This window comes from Dama dama, chromosome 1 (assembly GCF_033118175.1).
Source record: "Dama dama isolate Ldn47 chromosome 1, ASM3311817v1, whole genome shotgun sequence".
Taxonomy (NCBI): domain Eukaryota; kingdom Metazoa; phylum Chordata; class Mammalia; order Artiodactyla; family Cervidae; genus Dama; species Dama dama.
This window is the reverse complement of record NC_083681.1, coordinates 23,415,616-23,440,340: the sequence shown is the minus strand read 5'-3', so window position 1 is coordinate 23,440,340 and position 24,725 is coordinate 23,415,616. Positions and strand designations below refer to the sequence as shown.

Sequence of the window (24,725 nt, the reverse complement as noted above, 5' to 3'; positions counted from 1 at the left end):
AACTTTCAAATATGTGATACAGTTGTTATTAATTACAGTTACTGTGCTATACATTACACTCCCATGAGTTATTTAGCTTGTAACTGGACATTTGTATCTTTTGACCCCCTTTACCTATTTTGCCCACTCCACCTCCATCTCTGGCAACCACCAATCTGTTCCCTGTATCTATGAACTTGGATTTTCTCATTGTTTGTTTTTAGACTCCACATATAAAGAGGTCATACAGTATTTGTCTTTCCCTGTCTGACTTACTTAATTTAGCATAATGCCATCAAGGTCCATCCATGTTGCCCCAAATGCAAGATTTCATTCTTTTTTATGGCCAAATAATATCCCATTGTAATATATTTTCCACGTCTTCTTTATCCATTCCTCCCCTGATGGACACTTAGGTTGCTTTCATAGCAAACTGCATTGCCTTAAGGCGACATCTCTAGTTATCTGATTCCAGTTCTATGGGAGCTATTTTACCGCTTTGTCATCTGTTCATGACTGATGGCAACACAAAATAATTCTTGTCTTTGAACACACAAGTTCTGTCCTGTCTAGTGGAAGAGCAATTTACTTCCCTCCTCCCTTCCAGAAAACCAACTTTGCTACCACCTGCACATTTATTTCAATATTCTTGATCTAAAAATGGCCTATGGTTGTCAGTTGGGATGGGGGAAAATGAGGGGTAGGGATAGTTTGGGAGTTTGGGATGGGCATGTACACACTGCTCTATTTAAAATGGATAACCAAGAAGGAGCTACCACACAGCACAGGGAACTCTGCTCAATGTCACGTGGCAGCCTGGTTGGGAGTGGAGCTTGAGGGAGAATGGATACACGTCTGTGTATGGCTGAGGCCCTTTGGTCTTTACCTGAAACTGTCACAACATGGTTAATCAACTATACCCCAATACAAAATAAAAAGTTTTTAAAAATTTTTTTAAAATAAAAATGGTTTGTCCTTTGAGTCAGTTGCTACCTCTTTCTGGTTCCCTCCCTGATTAATGAAGAGGATAAAGTCTTTAACATGTATTCATTTTTATAGCTGCATGAGCCATATAATATTTAGCTATTTATTTAAGCATGTCAGGTCTTAGCTGAAGCATGTAGGACTTTCCTGAGGCATGAGGGATCTTTCGCTGCAGTGTGTGGGCTTCTATCTAGTTGTGGTACCGGGTCTAGCACGTGCAGGCTATATAGTTCCCGTGCACAGGCTTTTAGTTGCCCCACCAGCGATCAAACCCGCATTGGAAGGCAGATTCTTAATCCCTGGACTACCAGGAAAGTCCCAATTTTACCTTATGTTGAAAGTTATCTTTTAACAGGATGAAAGAGAGACAGGCAAAATAAGAAAGTGAAAAAAACTGAGGGGGAAAAGAAGAGACAAAGTGGGAAAAGAAGATAAGGCAGCAGCTCTCTTGTAAAGTCTGAGATGAATTAATTAGAAGTCAGTCCTTCTGGAAGAGGGAGTCCAGAAGATGTAAAATTTTCTTTCTTCACATCTGTTGTTCCTTTGAGTTGTGGCATTAGTTTTTGTTGGCAAAGTATAATTAAAACAAAATTTTCTCCCAACCCAGAAAACCTCTCCACAAAGGAAGAAAAAGAAAATATTTTCATTATTGAATAAGCATTAAACAAAAATGTGATGCATACCCTAGGAAATCTGCTAAAAGATTATGAAGACAGAAAGAAATCTCACCATCACATACATGTTCTCAGGATAAGCAATAGTGTTAATAATTTTTAAAAAAATAAGCAATAACCAGTCTTTGAGTAAAAGGACTCAAAGAGAGCACCCTTTGCTACACATAGTTCATCTTCAATTCACCTGATAATTGGGGTGACCATCTATATTAGCTAATTGGTTTTACATAAAGAAAAATAAACCTCTTTCTTTATGACAGGATGTAGTTTTGCAACTGGGAGGTAGGTGCCCACAGAAGTCAGGCTCTTACTGCCCACAGAAACTGGAATAGGGAAATGTAAACGTGGATGTTTACATTTCAAAGGCATGGTCCTGAGCCCTTGAGAAAGACACCCCTGGGTCATAAACATGGCAAAAGTCTTATGTAACTTTTAAAAGTGTTTGCATATATTTCAGAGAGACAGAGAAAGAACTTACCAGTTTTCTAACTCTAAGAAAAGAGGGGAGGGATATCTTCCCTTATTTTTCACAAGGAGAATGAAGCATCATTTAAAATGTTTATTTGTCCTTACATGTGTAAATCCTATCCAGCTGCACAGTTGGAGTGAACAATGCCCTCTCCTTAAAATGCAATTCTCGCCCTCCCAAATGCAAGCCTAGTTCAGTCTCCCCAACGCCTTCTGCTTCCCATAAGGCTCAGGAACCCTGTGCAAAGACAATGTACGAAGAAAGGGAACGAGAGGCCAAAACTCTCTTGACATTAGCAGCGGAAGGGTTCCTCTGTCACCACCAGATCAGCTGACTCTGGAAGGGTTCCTCTGGGAGCTAGTCACACTGATGCCGTGAATAAGGCCTGAGGGACTTTCCATCTGCTGCTGCAGTCTAGACTGGAGTTCCTCGAGAGAGGGCAAGCTCATGCCTCCTTGTGCAGTTCAGTCAGAGTTTCTCCAGATGACAGCTGTTTTGCGGCAACTACTTTCCGGGGGGCACATCTGCCCCCAGAAAAGCTCGATGAGGCCAGTTTCCAGCACTTCACCTCCTCACTCCACCAGCACTGAGGCCAGCTCACTAGTTCTGTCTCCAGCCATCATGGTTATTTTACAGCAGGGAACTGGAAATGTTGGCCTTAGCGGCCACCAAGTCTTAAAGTCAGCCATGCCGTTTCTCTCCCACTGCACTCCCTAACCTTGAACGTTGGGGCAAAGTTTGGACTCTTGGTGCTTATCCTGAGTTCCACCCCACCCCCACCCCAGAACCAGGCATACTAAGGAAATTGGAAGAGGGGAGGGAAGATTTGTTATACTCTCCCCCTTGAGCAATGGAGAAAGAAGTCACAATTCCATAGTCAGGAAAGGCCAATCAAGTGATTTCTTTGGGTAATTTCTGCTGTAAGTGATTTACTGCCTCCATTAGAGTCCAGAAGCAGCAGAGAATCTCAGAGTTCTGCCCTTAGAACTTGAGAGATAACATTTCTGTGTCCCCAGTGCAAAAATTCAGGTTTGAAAGTAAAGTTTACTTTTCCCTTGCAATGAAGAAAAGAAATGAGGTAGCTTTTAACTTTATTGAGACCTTGAGATAGGTAATCAGATTCCAAACTAGTCCTACTGACATTCAAAGCAGTCACGCCGAATCCTATCAGATCCTCATATTTTTTCTGAGAGTACAGGACTGCTTCATTTCAAAGCACCCCCAAATTAGAATGAAACAGCATTTAGTTTTTGGTATGATTCTGAGTCCTTTTCTTCATCATCTCTTTTTATAATTGGATGCTCTCTGTTCAGTCATGTCCAACTCTTTGCAGCCCCAGGGACTGTAGCCTGCCAGGTTCCTCATGAATTCTCCAGGCAAGAATACTGGAGTGGGTTGCCATGCCCTCCTCCAGGAGATCTTCCTGACCCAGGGACAAACCTGCTTCTCTTACATCTCCTGCATTGGCAAGAAGGGTTTTTTTTTTTTTTTAACCACTAGCACCACCTGGGAAGCCCATAATTGGATATTACAATATTCCTAATAACTCATAGTTTTAAAAGCTTATAAAGAAAAAGTTCAAATTAAAATGGATTAACTACTGATTATCCAAGTAGCCACAGCTATCACTGCCGCGTTACCGCTCCCTTGCAGCTGCTGAATTGAGCAAGAGGTGTGGGGACTTCCATCCAGTCTCAAGGGCATCTGCAGAGAAAGTTATATTCAGATGAAGCAGCTCCACTGCCCTTGTGACTAATCTTTGTTCATCAGTTTCACAGGCTCTGCTGACTCACTTCTCTATTCAAGATGTTTATTGCCCAGGAAATAACACTTACGCCACCACAATCCATTTCCACTTTGAATGATGCCAATGTTACAAAGCAGCAGGGGAAAAGGCTCAACTCCTTGTGTGTGAGTTACAACACAAGTGCCAGCAGTGAGAAGAAAGTTTTACCTTTTACAGGAATCTTCTGTTTATTGGCATTATTGGCCAATGTTGAGAAGTAAAGCAGGAACAGGGGACTGACCAGACTGGGCTCCGCCTGTTTGTGTAAGCCTTGATAGATCACCAAGGGTCACAGATTATAGGCTCCAAATTCAAGGATCAGGTCCTTATATTTGTCCAGTTACCCAGCAGAGGTTAAGTTTCAGCCATGCTCTTAAGAGACTAATTTATAAGCTAAAATGCCACTGTATTCAGTTATCACACACACACACAGACACAAAATAAAACTGTCGAATGGGAAAAGTGCCAAGTGTCCATTAGTCAATATATTCACTTCTCAGTTTTAAAAAAGATCTATTTAAAAGCCAAACCGTTATCAGAAGTTTACTTTTGACTATAGTATCCTGTCTATTGTCTTACTTGTCTCCCAGTTTAGCCTGTGAGCTGCTGGAGATCAGGAGCTGTGTCTCTTTGGTCTTTATAGTCTCAGGGCCCAGCACACTGCCTGGTACACAGTTGACATTGACATATGTTTTTTTACATATGAGCAAGTGAATAATAATGATTTGTGTGAAATCTCTCTGCAAATTTAAGGCACTACCCAAACAGAATGGTGACTATGAATAAGGACTTACAATCATTAAGCTACAATAGACTAATGTGCCCATCTTCACAGTAGGAGCAATGAAGTGTGAAAGCAAACACTGGGAAGCAAGTGAAGATGTACACATATAAAAGCAAAATTAATGTAATAATGCCAATCAGTGTTTTTAGATAACATCTAAGAGATACGAAGTACAGAACATTAGGTTTTAAAAGCTTTTTTTTCTTGGCTGCGCTGGGTCTTTGCTGCAGTATGCAGGCTCCCCAGTTGTGGGTTGCAGGCTTCAGAGTATGGGGTCTCAGGAGTTGCAGTGCGAGGGCTTGTCTAGTTGCAACACTCCAGCTCTCAAGCTATGGTGCATGGGCTTTAGCTCCTCTGCAGCATATGGGATCTTAGTTTCCCCTCCAGGGATCGAACCCATGTCCTCTGTGTTGGAAGGTGGATTCTAAACCACAGGACCCCCAGGGAAGTCCCTAAAAGCACTTTAGATGACAAAAATATAAAAATGATCCAAAAGGAAATCAACCCTGAATATTCATTGGAAGGACTGGTGCTGAGGCTCCAAACTTCTGGCCACCTGATGCAAAGAGCTGAATCATTGGAAAAGACCCTGATGCTGGGAAAGATTGAAGGCAGGAGGAGAAGGGGAGGACAGAAGACAAGATGGTTGGATGGCATCACTGACTCAGTGGACATGAATTTGAGCAAATTCCAAGAGACAGTGAAGGACAGAGGAGCCTGGCATGCTGCAGCTGATAGGGTGGCAAAGAGTCAGATATGACTTAGTGACTGAACAATAATAAATAAGAATGAACTGATGTTAAGAGAGAAGGGAAACCCTAAAACTAAAACTTCAAACCTCCACATCACGGGTCTACCAAGTCAGGAAACTTGTTCTATACCTAATAGGAAACTGGGCAATGTCCTCAAAGGAGATTGTTTAAAATTTTCTGTTTGCATTTCTTTTACCTTGAAGGGTATGAATAAGGAAAAACAAAAATGTGGGTCAGTCAACGGGGTGACAAATTTTAAGAGAATATTGTCAGGATCAACTTACCTTAGGAAAAGGTAAGAGGTCAGATTGACTTGTCTTTAAGTGAGATGTTGAGCATAGTTGGGTTAAAACGTACACTGAGTCAGAGATAATCAGTAGTGGTTAGGCCCTGATCTGGCCAAAAGAATATTTAGAATTAGTAAATGTATTAGGCAAGACAAAGAAGATAAATAAAAAGTTACTGAATTCCCTAAGCTTCTAAGTCATAGAGAAAAAATAAATCAGTGACAAAATAAGCCTCTAATTTTGCTGTAACAGCCTTGAGGGAGAATGAGTAATGGTCATAGTTTGGGAAGGAGAAGAAGGTGCCCTGGTCATAAACTTGGCAGAGCCACCAGACGGTTGAGTCATTGTTCAGGAGACACCATTCATTCACTATCAGCCATCGGCCACATGCATCTGCTTAGTGGAAGACTATGTAGACCACAAGCAGGAGAGCTGGTGGACAAAGGACAGTGCCGCTTCCTTCTTTATTCATAATACCCTAGTTTCTATTTAAGTGCAGGGCTGCTGTTTTTCTTTTAATCTTCATATTTGGAAGATATTGAGATAGGTCAGGAAAGATTTAGATAAGCTAATCTTAAGTCCCTTAGCAAAAAAATATCCCTTTCTTTCCACTAGAAAGAGCAGTCTTCTTATTTCTTGTCCACAGTTTCTCTCTCAAAGATCCAGCGGCAAAGGAGACACAGACATAAAGAACAATTTTTGGAGCCTGATCCGGCCGCGGTGCGAGAGCCACTGCGGCCTCTGGGGCGGCGGCGGCGGATTCCGCGGCTTTCGCCTCGGGCGCCCCGGTCGTCCCGGCGGCCGCGAGGGGAGCCGCCGCCGCCGCCGCCTCGGGCCCGTGGGGTCCCCCGGGCGGCTGAGAGGCAGCCGGCCGCGAGCCACGGCGGCGAGGCAGCAGCCCGCGGGGTCGGTGCCGCCCGCCCGGGAGCTCGGCCCGCCGCGCACCGCGCACCGGGTGTTCCGCAAGATCCTGCCCAGCAGCCCCGCGCTTCACATGCACCCGGTCAAGAGCCCCCGCCTGCAGCTTATGTAACAGCCATCCCCCACCTTCAGATCATCCCCTCACTGATTATCAAGGCAGACATTACACCTCTAAGCACAAAGGAAGCGGCCAGTCTGACCAGGGCTCTCTTGGCTTTGGTTAAACCACCCGTCATGCACTTTTCTCCTGTGCCTGTCTCTATGCCTACAGCCGACTCCTCGGCCCAGCCTGTGGTGCTGGGTGTCGACCATCAGGGCTCTGCCCTCGGTGCCATGTACTTACTGCCCTTGTCCATTGGAACCCTGATCCTCAGCCTAGATTCGGAGGCCTGCTCTCTCAAGGAGAGCCTCCCTCTTTCAAAAGTTGTAAATCCTGTTGCTGTTGAGCCGATTAGCACAGGTGTTCAAGTGAACCTTGGTAAAAGTTCATTTAGCCCATTACTGGAGAAGGAAATGGCAACCCACTCCAGTGTTCTTGCCCGGGGAATCCCGTGGACGGGGGGCCTGGTGGGCTGCTGTCCCTGGGGTTGCACAGAGACGGACATGACTGAGGCGACGCATGCATCCATAGCCCATTACAAGAACTTGGGAACACATGTCAGAAAAACAGCATTTTTTTAATCAATGTACAGACAGACCTGTCCTACACCAGACCACAATTCATGCCGTCTGCACAGTGGGCCAGTCCAGACTCCTCTGTGTCATCCTGTTCACAAACTGATTTGACGTTTGGTTGCCAGGTTTCCCTTCCTATTAGTGTTCAAAGTCAGAGTTTTTTGCCCTACTTCCAAGGTAACCTCATCTATCATTGCTCAGACTGATGCATTTATAGATGCCAGTTTCCAGCCAGGTGGCATCTTCAGAGAAACTCAGACCAGCAGAATGCAAAGTGCAGCAGATGACCGAGTACAGACAGACCAAGCTGTAATGTGTGGAGACATTTTTGAGCATGTCCATTCATCATATGGTGTGTCTACAGACAATATTATAAGCAGCAGCTTAGTAGCAGAGACTGTAACTTATGACTTGTTATCTCAGAACCACCCTAAAACTTTAACTCAGGTATTGAGAAATCTGCACCAATTATACATTTCAGTGCACCAAATAGTATGCTTTTGTCACAGAACATGACAGATAATCAGACCCCGACCATGGATTTATTAAGTGATCTAGAAAACACCTTGTCAAGTAACCTACCTGGTCAGACGCCGGACAATCATAGTCTTTTGTCTGACACAAATACTGGACCTGACACCCAGCTCCCATCTGGCCCAACCCAGAATCCTGCAATTGATTTTGATATTGAAGCATTCTTTTCAGCCTCAAATATACAGATGCAAACCAAGGATAGTGAGCTTAGCACCATGACCACTCAGCCAGTCTTAGAATCGCTGGACACAGAAACCCAAACTGACTTCTTCCTTGCAGACCCTTCTGCCCAGGCCTAAGTTGTAGGGGAAATTCTAGCTTCTTAGGCCTTGAGATGTTTGACATGCAGACACAGACGGACCTGAACTTCTTTTTAGACCGTAGCCCTCATCTGCCACTGGGAAGTATCCTGAAACACTCCAGCTTTTCCCTGAGTACTGATTCACCTGACACACAGACCCAGACTGACAGAATCTCCACTGCTAAAAACCTGCCTGCCCTGGAAAGCAAAGTTCAGTTGAACAGAGCTGAAACACACACCATGAATTCTGGCTTCAAAACTTTGGGGAGCTTATTCTTCACCAGCAATGAAACTCAGACAGCAATGATGACTTTCTTCTGGCCGATCTGGCCTGGAACACGATGGAATCTCAGTTCAGCTCTGTTGAAACCCAATCGTGTGCAGAACTACACCCAGTCTCCAACTTCTGAAAGCGGAGTCCACATAGGGGATGGATTCACAAATACTGGACCTGACACCCAGCTCCCATCCGGCCCAACCCAGAATCTGGATTTAGAAGATGAAGAAAGGGGACAACAGTACTAACTCTACTGAATGTAGTCGATGATACAGTTACTTCAATTCTTTGAGGTTCTTTGCCTTTTTGTACTTGTAAACATGAAATTTGTGGAAAAATTTGTGAATGTATTATGAGGTGTAAGATGTTGATCTGAAAAAAAAAAAAAAAAAGAACAGACTTTTAGACTCTGTGGGAGAAGGCAAGGGTGGGATGATTTGAGAGAATAGCATTGAAACATGTACATTACCATGTGTAAAACAGATGACCAATGCAAGTGAAGCATGAAGCAGGGCACCCAAAGCAGGTACTCTGGGACCACCCAGAGCGATGGGGTCAAGAAGGAGGTGGGAGGGGTTTCAGAATGGGGCACTCATGTACCTGAGGCTGAGTCATGTCGAAATATGGCAAAAACCTTAACAATATTGTAAAGTAATTATTATCCAACTAAAATAAATAAATTTTTTAAAAGATCACCATTCTCCACATCCCCACCAACCTCCCCCACTAAAAAATCCGGGTTTTCCCTGTGGTCCAGGGGTTAAGAATCCACCTGTCAATGCAGGGGAATTGGTTCGAGCCCTTGTCTAGGAAGCTCCCACATGCTGCAAAGCAACTGAAGCACCTACAGCATGTGCTCCACAAGAGAAGCCACTGCAGTGAGAAGCTGGTGCACTGTGACAAGAGAAAACGTTCATGCAGCAACGAAGTCCCAGTGCAGTCAATAATAAACAAATAATTCTAAAAAGAAAAAATAATCATACCTATAGCTGGGGCTTCTTGTTTTGCTGTGCGTGACTCAGAGTTAGAAGAGGAAACAGGGAAAAACCTTACTGTGGCAGCACTTTTTAAAAACCACAACTCCTCATGTACTGGAGACTCATAGAAGAGCCAGCAAAAGGAGTAAGGGAGAGATGCAACTTCAACAGAGCAGGAGTATACTAAGTGAAAAGTTGCTGGAAACTGAGAAAGAGGCTGTCATATCAGTCTTCCCTCTAAACACAGATTTTAAAGGAAGATTCCATTACCATGCCATCGGACAGAAATCAGAACAAAAGGAAGTCCTCACTCACACAGGTTGGTTTGGTTTAGTTGCTAAGCCATGTCCGACTCTTGCAACCCCATGGACTGTAGCCCACCAGGCTCTTCTGTCCATGGGATTCTCCAGGCAAGAATACTGGAATGGGCTGCCATTTCCTTCTCCAGTTTTAGGATTATCTCCCTTCTTTTGTTGACTCTGAATTTAAATAGATATTCAAAGTTGGGAACAGAGACAAAAAGTCAGCATGGAAAGTAGTAAAAAACAAAACAGCACAATCAAACATGAGAAAGGAAAAAAGTACAGAGATTCAGAAACTTTCCAGACATGTGAATAACTTTGCTGGAGCCAGAAAAATATTACAGGACATTATTGGGCATCTTAAGCAGAACTGAAGGACCTGAATGTATGGGAGAGGGGAAATAGAAGAAATAAGGTAACATTTCAGTAACTGTTGAGCCTGGGTGATGGGTACTTATATAAATTTTCAAGTTTTTAATAGCAAAATTTTTTTTAAACTAAAGATTTATTAAAGATAATATTGGATTGGCCTAAAGTTTCATTTAGGTTTTTGATATCTTAGAGAAATACTAACATTTTGGCCATCCCAATAAATTAACTCTGCAAATTTGCAAGATATTACAATACATACAGCCACAAAAAATAATTTCACTTCAATATATGAGTGATATAAGTAAGAAAAATTTTTTCTTCTTTTTTAATCCTATTTATAATAGTAAGAAGGAGTATATTGGGAATAATATAACTTAGATAATAAAAGCTACTCAGAGAAAATTTATAAAACTTATTAAAAGAAATAAAAAGAAATAAAGGAACCCTGAAACAGAGAAATACTCATGGACAAGAAGAGTAACTGTAGTGAAGATGGCATTGCTTTTCAAGTTAACATACAGATTTAACACACGCCTAAAGCAGTACCACATTAACGGGTATAGGTAAAAATTTCTCATTCATATACTTCTTGTCATAACATTTAAGCTCTGGGATTTTATGCATTAATTATACCTATGTTCTATATCTTATGAGGTTTTGACATCTTTGGGGGCTTTGCTGGCTGGGGAAGGGACTGCCCTTTAGGGCTGGCTAATTTCTGAGATAGGAAACAGTATGTTGGTTGATGAACCCAGCCTTCCTATACAAACCAACCAATTCAAACTCCGCACCATCAACCACCTCCTTTAGGTAGCAGTCACATACATACATAGCCAGTATTTCCCCTGCCCTAAATCATCCCAAGATCAGATACCAGACAACAGGGACAACAGACAGCCTGTCCCCCAAAGTTCGCTGGAATTACTCAGATATCCGAATGTTTGCCTTTCTCTGCCTTGCTTTTCCCACAGAAAACATAACAAAGACTGTGACCTGCGCTTTGCCTCCCCTCCTCTCTTCCTTCAGGCTTCCCTGGTGGCTCAGATGGTAAAGAATCTGCCTGCAACGCAAAAGACTTGGGTTCGTATCCCTGGGTCGGGGAAGATCCCCTGAGAAGGGAATGGCTGGCTACCCTCACCAGTATTCTTGCCTGGAGAATTCCATGGACAGAGAGGAGCCTGGCGGGTTACAGTCCATGGGGTCACAAAGAGTCAGGTAGGACAGAGCAAAGAACACCTCTCTTCCTTCAGACTGACTCTGGTGCGCCCCTTGTGGCCACGCATGGCATGACATGCCTTTCATTTCGAAGACAACTTTTTTTACAATGGCATTGACCTGGTGTTTTCACTCAGTCATTTTTATAAATTAACTGCTGGGCACAACTTATCTTAATTTCCTGCATTCTTTGTCTAGCACATCTAGCTTTTTTTTTTTATGTCTAGGTTTTTTTTTTTTTTTTTTGTCAGAAGCAGCTGCCACTGCAAAAAATATATTTACAATGTCACAGTATTGTTGAGCATCTGTTGATCATTCAGTAGCTACACAATGCATGAGTTCTGCTTATAAACTCCTTCCGCACAGGCGTGCACTGCTCAATTGTTGATTTAAAACAAAGAGAGAAGCTACGGAAGCCAACTTGTTCATTCATTCCACACCTTTTCTCTGACTACTTTAGCATGTGCTGGGCAGTGTGCTGAGTGAGGAATGGGGATACAAAGGTATCTGACATGTGATCCCAGCCCGAAAAGTGTCAAAATCCAGCTGGGTAATTGAAACACGAACAGGAAATTCCTAAATTGTCATAAAATGTAAATTTAACTTAGAGACAGCTCTTTTGCTTTCACATCCTTTTTAAGGTTCTCCCAGAGAGCTGTTTCACAGACATAATGCTGATACTAAAGTCAATAAAAGTGCTTACTTATTTTTGCAGAAGAGGGAAAACTGATTAGTAGGTATTTTCTGGGAGTTAAAAAAAAAAAAGAAAAAAACTATGCAAGATTGAGTCAAATCTCAAGACTTGCGGAGATTGTTCTGTTTTGCCACTCTTGAAAGGAAAATATGACTCTACTGCATTTCACTTGGCTTTTAAGAATAGTTGCATTTTTTCTGTTTTTAATACTTATTTCTTTACGGCGGTGCTAGGTCTTCATTGCTGCACGTGGCTTTCTCTAACTGCGAAGAGCTGCGGCTACTCTTCATTGCAGTGCGCTGGCTTCTCACTTCAGTGGTTTCTTCTGTTGTGGACCATGGGTCCTAGAGCGCACAGACTCAGTAGTTGTGGCCACAGACTTGGTTGCAGTATGTGGGATCTTCCTGGACCAAGGAATGAAACTGCAAGGGGGTTCTCCAACCACTGGATCACCAGGGAAGTCCGCACTTTTTTTCCTTGTAAACTAGGAAGCATGGCTGGAAAAGCAGAGGGAAAATACAAAAACATACACATTTTTGTCAGGAAAGCTTTAGATTACATGCCAATAACAAAACTTTTACCCACCAAGGATATATATAAGTACAATTAAATTCATATAGGATCAACCTTAACTTTAGAGCTGGGTTAACTTCTAGCTCCGGGAGATAGTAGAGGACTGGGAAACCTGGCATGCTGCAGTCCGTGGGGTAGCAAAGAGTCGGACACGGCTGAGCAACTGAACAGCAATGACAACAACTTATATATTTATTTACTTTTGGCCACAAAGCATGTCAGATCTTGTTCCCTGAGCACGGATGGAACCCACATGGCCTGCAGTGGAAGCAAGACATTCTAGCCCCTGGACCACCAAGGAAATCCTGAGGCGTCTTTCAGCGGGCTGGTCTGGGAGCTTTGCTCTTAATGCTTTCCCACACCATAACTTTAAAATGCCGTGTGGGAAAACTAAATGCTGTGGGAATCCCAGTCTCTATTCTTTCTCCTCAGACTTACCTTGTGAACGTATTCTTTTTACAGTCTGTATCATGCAGTTTCACTTATGTATCTGTGTCCTCCCACCAGACTATGAGCCCCTGGGGTGGCAGGATCTCTCTTTTTTTCTGTGAACTTACATGTCAAACAGAACCTGACAGAAATGACTCTAGCTCCTCTTTCTCACAAGATCCTCATCAAGCTGATTGGTTTCCTTCACCTTTTCTGCTTTTCTGCCTGCTACTATGAACTTCACCAGTTGTTATTAAGCTTTCTCTTTTTTGGTAATCACATAAGTGCTATGGTATTTAATTATGGTTTTGTTATTAAGTAAAGGTGTTGCTATTTTCATATATTTAAAAACCATTTGTCTATCTTTAACCATTGCTCATTTTTTGTAGAGTTGTTTGTATTTCTCACCAATTTATTTTCTTTTTTAAAAATTTATTTATTTGGCTGTGCCGGGACTTAGTCATGGCATGCATGATATTCCATCTTCATTGAAGCATGTGGTATCTTTAGTTGCAGCTAAAGATGTGGGATCAAGTTCGATGAACACAGATCAAACCCAGGCCCCCAGCACTGGGAGCATGGAGTCTCAGCTATTGGACCATCAGGGAAGTATCATCACTGATTTAGTTTCTAAAACACCAGTTATTAATCTGTATTTGTTATTTAGCTCATTAAAAGGACAATATTTTAGTCCTGTAGAACTGTGTTCAATTCTTGACTCTAGGTAATTATTGTCATCCCTAAAATGAGAAGAAAAATAATACCTTCTGTCTCATAGAGACACTCATAGAAATGTTATGAGTATTAAATGAGAACATTCATAGTGTACCTGGTATATAATTATAGGTACAATTTTTTAATGTTTACTATCATCTTTATTAGAAATAAAAACAATAACACAGTAATGAATGTCCATATTGGTATAGCATTTTTAAATACCCTAAGTATTTTCACATCTTTTAAAATCTTTATGGTAATCCTGTAAAGTAGGTAGGACTTTGCTGAAACAATGCCTCATTTGTGCTTTCTAGACTAGAAGAGTAAAGAAAGTTGCAGGTAAGGCTTTGAGGTCAGAGAGAAGATAGTCCAGGTAAGCTAGGTCTAGGAGCTCATTCAAATCATACCTTGTAAGTAATGAGCAAGCTCAATGCATAAGACTGAACCTGAATTCCACAAACATGAAGAAACACTAAACAGGGGTTTTGCATAGTGTAACCTAGATGTCACCTGATGTTTTCCTGAGATCTAGTATTCCACATTGTGGAATTCCATTGCATAGAATATTACATCTCTGCATCTACTCCAAAGCGTTCTGCAAATTCCTAGGAGGTTTATATTCTCAGTCATTTCTGGCTCCAGATGCCTTCTTCCAGTGAATTGGTACAGTTTGTGGATCATCTTGGCATCTAGCATATGCTCTGGAATAAGGACATTGCTTTGATCCTGAAAGAAATTCACTTCTGATATAAAATATCCAAAGTAAAATAAAACAAACCACTAATATTTTTTCAAGACATAGTCTCTATGTCTATATCAATATTACCAAAAAAAAGAATGAGGGACAAAAGAATGAATCATGCTATCAAATGAAAAAAAAAAAAGCACATTGCACATGGATAACCTTGTCCATCTGCTGGTCACTTCACAATCAGGACTTCTTTTTTCCTCTGGCTACTGTAACCCTCTTGTCCCCAGATCCCAGCCTCACACCACCTCTTTTCTCATCTGTCCCTCTAGTCTCTCCTCTTTCCCAAGTCTCTTCTGGATAAGTTCTAGAAACTTCAAATTCTCATTTTATTTTGTGGAACAATTTTTGATTCCCCTCAATCTTTGCTCCCAAACTTGGGCTCACATCTATATTTCCCAATTATTACATGCTCAGCAGAACAAAAGGGATTTTCATGTAACCAATGTTTTCAGAAGACTTGTTTGTGTGTTGGCCCCATGTTCTCAGTTGTGGTTATACAATGCTGTTTTTTTTTTTCTTCCATTACACCATCACTTAAAATGTCAAACAATACCAACTTCCCTGGTGGTCCAGTGGTCAAGAATCTGCCTGCCAATGCAGGGGACATGGGTTCAATCCCTGGTCCAGAAGATCCCACATGCCATGGGGCAATTAAGCCCATGCGCCACAACTACTGAGCCCGTGAGCCTAGAGCCAGCGCTCTGCAACATGAGAAGCCACCACAATGAGAAGCCTGCACGCTGCAACAAAGAGTAGCCCTGCTTGCTGCAACTAGAGCAAGCTCTCATGCAGCAATGAATACCCAGTGCAGCCAAAAATAAACAGATAATAAATAACTTAAAAAAAATTTTACACAATACCAACATATTTGTCTCAATGTCTATCCTCAGTGCTCAAATGAATAAGTGAACACACTCTCTGGAGAGTAAAGGAGGAGGCTCCAGATACCAACACTCTTTAGCCTAAAAACAAAAGATTAAGATCATCAGCCTACATTCACACACTATTGAAACCACTATCTAGTTTCATCAAAGAATGAAGAATAGGAAGAGGCCAAACCCCAGTAGGATGATAGAGGACATACTACCTATGTATTGTTGTTTTATTTTGTTAAGCTATTGTTCTAACTGGAATATATATTCATTGCCAAAATAATAAACATTACAAAAATATACAATTAATCACTGTCAATAGAATGCACATGTTGTTGTTGTTCAGTCACTAAATTGTGTTTGACTCTTTGCAATCCCATGGACTGCAGCATGCCAGCTTCCCTGTCTTCACTATATCCCAGAGTTTGCTCAAATTTATGTCCATTGAGTCAATGATGCTATTTACCATCTTGACACCACCCTTATGGCAGAAAGTAAAGAAAAACTAAAGAGTCTCTTGATGAATGTGAAAGAGGAGAGTGAAGAAGTTGGCTTAAAGCTCAACATTCAGAAAACTAAGATCATGGCATCCGGTCCCATCACTTCATGGCAAATAGATGGGGAAACAGTGACTGACTTTATTTTTCTCGGCTCCAGAATCACTGCGGATGGTGATTACAGCCAAATTAAAAGACACTTACTCCTTGGAAGGAAAGTTATGACCAACCTAGACAGCATATTGAAAAGCAAAGACACTACTTTGTCAACAAAGGGTCGTCTAGTCAAGGTTATAGTTTTTCCAGTGGTCATGTATGGATGTGAGAGTTGGACTATAAAGAAAGCTGAGTGCAGAAGGATTGATGTTTTTGAACTGTGGTGTTAGAGAAGACTCTCGAGAGTCCCTTGGACTGTGAGGAGATCCAACCGGTCCATCCTAAAGGAAGTCAGTCCTGGGTGTTCATTGGAAGGACTCATGCTGAACCTGAAACTCCAATATTTTGGCCACCTGATGCAAAGAGCTGACTCATTTGAAAAGACCCTGATGCTGGGAAAGATTGAGGTCAGGAGGAGAAGGGGACAACAGAGGATGAGATGGTTGGATGGCATCACCGACTCAATGGACATGGGTTTGGGTGGACTCCGGGAGTTGGTGATGGACAGGGAGGCCTGGCATGCTACGGTTCATGGTGTTGCAAAGCGTCGGACGTGACTGAGCAACTGAACTGAACTGATGCTGTCATCCTCTCCTCATTTTGCCTTCAATCTTTCCCAGCATCAGGGTCTTTTCCAAAATTTGGAGTAGACCAAATAGGCAAATATGTATATACACACAAATTTCCAAATAAAAACTTTTGGCTCATAGTTTTTATTTTCCAAATAAAAACTATGAGCCAAATAAAAACAAGACCGATGGGTCAGGGTGGAGAGTTTTGACAACATGTGGTCCACTGGAGAAGGGAATGGCAAACCACGTCAGCATTCTTGCCTTGAAAACCCCATGAACAGAAAAGTCAAAAAGATATGACACTGAAAGATGAATCCCCCAGGTCTGTAGATGTCCAATATGCTACTGAGAAGAGCAGAGAAATAGCAGAGAAACTCCAGAAGGAATGAAAAGGCTGAGCCAAAGCAGAAACAATGCTCAGTTGTGGATGTTTCTGGTGGTGAAAGCAAAGTCTAATGCTGTAAAGAACAATATTGCATAGGAACCTGGAATGTTCGGTCCATGAATCAAGGTAATTGGAAGTGCCATTAAACAGAGATGGCAAGAGTGAACAGTAACATTTTAGGAATCAGTAAACTGAAATAGACAGGAATGGGCAAATTTAATTCAGATGACCATTATATCTACTACTGTGGGCAAGAATCCCTTAGAAGAAATGGAGTAGCTCTCATAGTCAACAAAAGAGTCCAAAATGCAGTACTTGGGTGCAGTCTCAAAAACGACAGAATGATCTCAGTTCACTTCCAATGCAAAACATTCAATATCATAGTAATCTAAGTCTATGCCCCAACCACTGATGCCACAGAAGATGAAGGTGAATGGTTCTATGAAGACCAGCAAGACCTTCTAGAAGTAACACCAAAAAAAGATGTATTCAATATCATAGTAATCTAAGTCTATGCCCCAACCACTGATGCCACAGAAGATGAAGGTGAATGGTTCTATGAAGACCAGCAAGACCTTCTAGAAGTAACACCAAAAAAAGATGTTCTTTTCATCAGAGGGGACTGGAATGAAAAAGTAAGAAGTCAAGAGATACCTGGAATAACAGGCAAGTTTGACCTTGGACTACAAAATGAAGCAAGGCAAAGAGTTTTGCCAAGAGAATGCGCTGGTCAGAGCAAACACTCTCTTCCAACAACACAAGAGACAACTCTACACATGGACATCACCAGCTGAGCAGTACTGAAATCAGACTGATTATATTCTTTTCAGCCAAAGATGGAGAAGCTCTACACAGTCAGAAAAAACAAGACCAAGATTACTGTGACTCATAATATCAGCTCCTTATTGCAAAATTCAGGCTCAAATCTAAGAAAGTAGGGAAAACCACTAGGCCATTCAGGTATGACATAAAGCAAATCCGTTATGATTGTTCAGTGGAAGTGACATAGATTCAAGGGATTAGATCTGATATACAGAGTGCCTGAAGAACTACGGATGGAGGTTTGTAACACTGTATAAGAGGCAGTGATCAAAACCATCCCCAAGAAGAGGAAATGAAAAAAGGCAAAATGGTTGTCTGAGGAGGCCTTACAAATAGCTGAGAAAAGAAGGGAAGCAAAAGGCAAAGGAGCAAGGGAGGATACACCCATCGGAATGCAGACTTCCAGAGAAAAGCAAGGAGGGATAAGAAAGCCTTCCTCAGTGATCAGTGCAAAGAAATAGAGGAAAGCAAGCAGAATGGGAAATACTAGAGATCTCTTCAGGAAAATGAGAGATAACAAGGGAATATTTCATGCAAAGATGGACACATAAAGGACAGAGACAGTATAGACCTAACAGAAGCAGAAAACATTAAGAAGAGGTGGCAAGAATATACAGAAGAACTATACAAAAAAGACCTTAATGACCCGGATAATCACAATGGTGTGATCACTCACCTAGAGCCACACATCCTGGAGTGTGAAGTCAAGTGGGCCTTAGGAAGCATCATGACGAACAAAGCTAATGGAGGTGATGGAATTCCAATTGAGCTATTTCAAATCCTAAAAGATGATGTTGTTAAAGTGCTGCACACATTATGTCAGCAAATTTGAAAAACTCAGCAGTGGCCACAGGACTGGAAAAGGTCAGTATTCATTCCAATCCCAAAGAAAGGCAATGCCAGAGAATGTTCAAATTACTGCACAGTTGCCCTCATTTCACATGCTAGCAATGGAACGCTCAAAATCCTTCAAGCTAGGTTTCAACAGTATGTGAACTGAGAACTTCCCGCTGTACAAGCTGGATTTAGAAAAGGCAGAGAAGCCAGAGATCAAATTGCCAACATCTGATGGATCATAGAAAAAGCAAGTGGATTCCAGAAAAACATCTAGTTCTGCTTCATTGACTATGCTAACGCCTTTGACTGTGTGGATCACAACAAACTGTAGAAAATTCTGAAAGAGATGGGAATACCAGACCATCTTACCTGCCTCCTGAGAAACCTGTATGCAGGTCAAGAAGCAACAGTCAGAACCAGATACGGGACAATGGCCAGGTTTCAAATTGGGAAAGGAGTACGTCCAGGCTGTATATTGTCACCCTGCTTATTTAATCTCTATTCAGAGTACATCATGCGAAATGCTGGGCTGGATGAAGCTTAAGCCTGACTCAAGACTACCAGGAGAAATATCAATAATCTCAGATACGCAGATAATACCACCCTAATGGCAGAAAGTGAAGAGGAACTAAAGAGCCTCTTGATGAGGGTGAAAGAGGAGTGAAAAAGCTGGCTTAAAACACAACATTCAAAAAATGAAGATCTGTTCCCATCCCTTCAAGGCAAATAGATGGGGGAAAAATGGAAACAGTGACAGACTTTATTTTGGGGGACTCCAAAATCACTGTGGATGGTGAAATTAAAAGAGGCTTGCTCCTTGAAAGAAAAGCTATGACAAACCTAGACAGCATATTAAAAAGCAGAGACATCACTTTGCCAACAAAAGTCCATATAGTCCAAGTTATGGTTTTTCCAGTAGTCATATACTGTGTGAGTTGGATCGTAAAGAAGGCTGAGTGCCAAAGAATTAATGCTTTCAAATTGTGGTGCTTGAGAAGATTCTTTAGAGTCCCTTGGACAGCAAGGAGATCAAACCAATCGATCCTTAAAGAAATCAACCCTGAATATTCATCGGAAGGACTGATGCTAAAGCTCAAGTTCCAATACTCTGGCTGCCTAATGCAAAGAGCTGACTCAGCAGAAAAGACTGATGCTGGGAAAGACTGAAGCAAAAAGAGAAGGGTGTGGCAAAGGATGAGATGGTTAGATAGCATCACTGACTCAATGGACATGCTGCTGCTGCTGAGTCGCTTCAGTCATATCCGACTCTGTGCGACCCCATAGACGGCAGCCCACCAGGCTCCGCCATCCCTGGGATTCTCCAGGCAAGAACACTGGAGTGGGCTGCCATTTCCTTCTCCAATGCATGGAAGTGAAAAGTGAAAGTGAAGTCGCCCAGTCATGTCTGACTCTTCGAGACCCCATGGACTGCAGCCTACCAGGCTCTTCTATCCATGGGATTTTCCAGGCAAGAGTACTGGAGTGGGTTGCCATTGCCTTCTCCACAATGGACATGAATTTGAGCAAATTCCAGGAGACAGTGGAGGACAGAGGATGCTGGCATGCATCAGTCCATGGGGTTGCAAAGAGCCAGACACGACATAGCAACGGAACAACAATTCTTTAAGGTAAATAGTACAACATCCTTGGATACCTGGACAATTTCTAAGTAAGACAGAGAATACAAAACATTGGTCACCAATCAAAAATACTTTAAAGTATTTTTATACATTATAAACTGACCATCAATTAAAGTGTTTAGTAGAATGTTCCTATGTCCTTGTAACATGAGTGTTTACTGATGTACATCAGTTCTTAGGTCACCTGCCTTCTATGGTCACTTAAGTCACCTTCTGTCTGTAACAGCACAAAATTTATTACTATGGTTTAAGGTTATAACTAGATGGATAATTAAGACTAAACTAATGTTGTGCTGCACTCAGTCGCTTCAGTCATGTTTGACTCTGAGACCTATGGACTGTAGCCCGCCAGACTCCTCTGTCCATGGGATTCTCTAGGCAAGAATACTGGAGTGGGTTGCCATGCCCTCCTCCAGGGGAACTTCCCATCCCAGGAATCAAACCCATATCTCTGGCATCTCCTGCACTATAGGCAATTTCTTTACCCACTGAGCCACCTGGGAAGCCCATTAGCACACCAAGACCCCCTAAACCTTGTTCCCATTAGTTCATGGTATCAGAATGTAAAGAAGCAAGCCTACAGATCTGTCTCCTGACCACCTTCATAAGGCATGTAACTGGTCTGTTATCGCCTGCACACAGGCCTCCTGAATGCATGGTTTCTCTAGCCCTGCAGAGCCCCTTAAACTGTTGCTGTAAGCGACATATGCAGTAAGCAAGGGCACTGGTATAAAGACAAACACTAATTGAATAGTATCAGAGCAGCATGTCACATCCTCCCATCAAGCTCAGGATATGAAGTGTAGAACAGAACCAGGAGAAATCACACCCTCGAGAGGGCTGGGAGGCACTGCGAGCAGGCTGTGCAGTAGCATGCACTAGCAGGAAGCCAGGAGATGCACTCCACACCATGCTTCTACCAAGAAATGGGAAGAACGGGGTCTGACAGGAGAACAGTCTATCCCTAAATAAAAACAGAGCATGCTTCATGGACACTGAATGCACATTTATGGCATAAAAGAATTTTAATTCTCTGTTATCATAAAGCAGAAATCTCAAGTCTTTGTGAGTGAATTTCACATTAACTGGCACTTTATTTTGCTTCAAACCTAAACATTGTCAGTTTGGGAAGAAATCCACTGTGATATATAGCACTCCCCATTTAAATTCTAGGGTTTCTTCTTTTGATCCTTGGTAAAATTTTTTATCCAAGAAACAGAATAGATACATATAGATATTTAAAAACATGAACCATTAGAGAATAAAATAGGAAATCAAGGAAGATTTAAGTTTTGGCAGCCCTTGCTTTTTGTTCTTTAAAGACTGTAGCAGAATAAAAGGATCACTGGCTCCCAGTCTCCTAGAGATAACAAGTGACGAAACTAAAAACAAACCAACCAATCCACATCCCCAAACAAGGTCAGGTAACCTCAGTTCCCTGCCCTGCCCCATGGTAAAAAAACAGGAATACTTTTAGTAGCAGTTCAGAATTGATCTTTATCTCCTACCTGCCCCCTCGGTGGAAGTTTAAAGTCATGACTTTTTCAGACAGACATCCATATTTCTGCATATAGAATATAAAATTGTATTAGATGACAACTGATTTTTAATTCAAGTAGAGAAAGAAGCAAAAACTTTTAACTAAAATCTTCTACATTTCTTGATTGCTGTTCAACTTGCTACCATTTAGCAAAACGCAAAATTTTCAGTGTTTACCTCAAATCTTATTGCTTTACAACTGTGGCATACCTTCCACTAAAAATAAAAAGATGAAGCAGATATATATATATATATACACACACACACACTAGATATAGTAGGTGCAATAAAAATATACATATATTTGAAAAAATTATTTGTGTATTTCTCAAGGGAATTCTTACAGTTCATGAAGGTAGAAAATTTAACAAAATAATGTTTGCCTAACATGCTCAAATTAAAATTTAAAGCTAAAGGCTAAAGCTTTAAATATATCATATATTTGTATATATATAATCATAATATATGAAGATATATGAAGATTAGTAGACAAAAAGGCCTTATAAATTATTTTTAAAGTGAAAATTAGTAGTAGAAAATAAGATTTACCTTTAAATACAGTATTTGTGCCTTTATCATTCTCTTGAATTAGTCTTTGCAAAAGTTCTTCACTTCTAAGTTTCCTGTTGTGTATATTGTCACTCTAAAGCAAAATGTTTTCTTGTATTTTGGTATCTTTGACTTATTTTTAATAACCAATATTCTCTGATAGGCTTTTTATTTCTTAAGCTCAAAAGGCTTAAATTCAGAATAACAGAATTGTTAAGAGGTCTTTTATGGCTAAACTTTCTTTGGAGTGTCTTGGATGACTATAATGTTATTTTCTTACCTCATGAAAGGAGAGATACTAAAAATATTTAGGTATGTTTTGTATTCTTTGTAGTTTGATTAGCTAAAACACTCTATGAGCTGAAACTTTAAAATATCCCAGAGCTATACTGTGGGATACAGATGTTCAACAGGACTTTTCTTTCTTTACTAACCTATTTTACCTAACCTCTAACTTCGGACATTCCTGTGTTAAACCATTCTTGTTGATGTGTGTTTTAGTGATGCTTACTCAAAATTAGAAACCACATAAGCTCATTGCCTTCTATATTGTTTCAGTGTCTGCTTCTTTTATAACTACTAGGTACTGTTCCAATTAAAATCTAACTTTCTTCGCCTTGCTGATAAAGAGTAATTTTAGTATTGTTCAACAGCTATTGCAAGCTCAGCCACATTCTAAAAGGTATTCAACATTCTTAGGTGTGTCATAGCAAAGTAATACCTAAAATTTAGTCTGTCATATTGATAAAAAATGCAAGTCTACAAAATCTCTTTTCCTGGGTATCTCACAAATCAAAAACTTAGTGACCTATCCCTCCACTGAATGAGTCAAAGTGTCGCTCAGTCGTTTTGACTCTTTGTGACCCCAAGGACTATAGCCCATCAGGCTCCTCTGTCCATGAAATTATCTAGGTAAGAATACTGGAGTGGGTTGCCATGCCCTTCTCCAGGAAATCTTCTCAACCCAGGAATTGAACCTGGGTCTCCCGCACCGCAGGCAGACACTTTACCATCTGAGCCACCAGGGAAGCCCCTCCACTACCATATCTAATTTTCCTTCAAAGTTTAATGACACTGCTTCTCATTTTTCATAATGAAAAAGGTGAGCACAGCCTCCCTCCCTCTTAACTTTTCACACCCCAGTATAATTCCTACTGACTCTAAGTTCTAAATGTGTCTTGAATTTCTTCTTTTCACCCTACTATGGCCTTCAGAATTCATTATGTTTTCTGGATCACTGAAATAACTGGTTTCCTCCCACAAATTCACTGTGCACAGCTGCCAGGATAACCTATTTGCAATAAACATGTGATCCTATCTTCGGCATAATTTACAATCTTCCGTGACTTGGGTGTTCTCAAGTTGGTCTCAGTTACTTACCATGGCATAGAAGGTACTAAAATCAGTCTCTGTTGCAGCCGTACCAAGTAATGTGCAATCTTCTGTTTATCTGCCATCCATCCTCCAGTCACCCAGCTTTCTTGGCCACGTATCAACTCCTCATCTTTCAGAATCCAGGTTGACTCTTCTGTCTCCCAGGAAACTTGCAAGCAAATTGTTTCCTGTTATATCCCCATTCAATGTACTTTATTATTACACATATTACACTGTATTGCAATCATTTATCTGTTGTCCCAATTAAGTCTATGAATTCCTTCTGAGATAAATTCCTACCTCTTTAGCCACAGTACCAGGCATGGTGCCAATTACAGAAGCTACTTAACACCTTTCAAACAAATGAATGTTGACTTCTACCTTTGAAAGTGACTCCTACTTTCCACCACCACTATCTTCTACATCTATCTTCTTACACACCCTTCTGCCTCCAGTTCACCGACCTTCCTGATGACACCTAAATTCTCTCTGAAGCACAATTCTGATCATGTCCTGCTTAACCTCAGAAACTTCCTATTGCTGTCAGCCCTGCCTCATCTTCCGTCCTGCTCCAGCGGTTCATAGCAACCCATTGATTTTCCAAAGTGATAGGTGAGCTCCAACCTAATTACAAAACTGAGCAGGACTAGAGGCAGGCATTACCCAACCAGCCTCAACTCTAATGTTCAATCATCTAATGAAGTTCATTAGCATTAGACACCCAAATCCAACCAGGATCTGATGGTATTGGTGATAGCCACAAGATTCCCACATTACTCAGTTACTGCCCTCCCATTTTGCTTCCATGGAAAACTGTTTCTCCATTTTATAGCAGTTGGGTACTGGGGGCTGGGTGGGGATGGAGAAATGACTTTAAGGGGAACACTGTCTATAGAGATTTTAAAACAATAATGAAACAGACTAAAGGTCAGTCTGCTTTTTATAATCATCATGAGCCATGAACCCTGAACAAAGTCAGTAATAAAAAATACTCCTCCCCACCAAGACAGACCAGCCCCCCCCCACCTC

At 41.4% G+C, this 24,725-nt stretch overlaps 1 long non-coding RNA gene and 1 pseudogene across 1 annotated transcript; one reads left to right on the top strand and one right to left on the bottom strand.

The window, feature by feature from the left end:
• Nucleotides 1-6,870: 6,870 nt before the first annotated feature.
• LOC133064681 (ATM interactor-like) lies at nt 6,871-8,792 on the top strand (annotated as a pseudogene).
• Nucleotides 8,793-8,801: 9 nt separating this feature from the next.
• LOC133057791 (uncharacterized) lies at nt 8,802-24,309 on the bottom strand. The gene is made up of 3 exons (XR_009693097.1): nt 23,703-24,309; nt 21,743-21,798; nt 8,802-12,480 (listed from the first exon to the last, which is right to left on the bottom strand). It is a non-coding gene; the product is annotated as an uncharacterized LOC133057791 (long non-coding RNA).
• Between the last annotated feature and the right edge of the window lie 416 nt (nt 24,310-24,725).